The 333-nt window shown below is 24.3% G+C and overlaps 1 protein-coding gene across 1 annotated transcript in view; it reads left to right on the top strand.

The window, feature by feature from the left end:
• Positions 1-333, top strand: part of LOC119586564 — a 5,161-nt gene that overhangs the window by 1,914 nt on the left and 2,914 nt on the right. The window lies entirely within an intron of this gene.

Raw genomic sequence — 333 nt, 5'->3', positions numbered from 1 at the left:
TTGTGTGTTCATTCTTTCATAACAGATTATTATATCACATAATGAATTTTGATATCATATATTATTCTACAAGCAGAATAAAACACCTATTATAGGGAAAGCTATTGAATTATATTGTAATATTTATGGATGAAAGTAATGGAATTTAAAGATAGACTAAGAAATTGAATTGTCATATTATTGAACTGAATTATCATGTATTTGAGATTAATTGTGAAATTGCTTTAATCAGATTATGGGTTGTGTTATATCAACCTATCTTTTGAAATCCCATTTAATCATACAAAGTAATTTTGAATACTTAAATTGCATCTTAAGCTCAAGATCTAATTG

The sequence above is a fragment of the Penaeus monodon genome, chromosome 21, assembly GCF_015228065.2.
Source record: "Penaeus monodon isolate SGIC_2016 chromosome 21, NSTDA_Pmon_1, whole genome shotgun sequence".
NCBI classification, from domain to species: Eukaryota; Metazoa; Arthropoda; class Malacostraca; order Decapoda; family Penaeidae; genus Penaeus; species Penaeus monodon.
The sequence above is the reverse complement of the archived record's forward strand: the minus strand, read 5'-3'. Positions and strand labels throughout refer to the sequence as shown.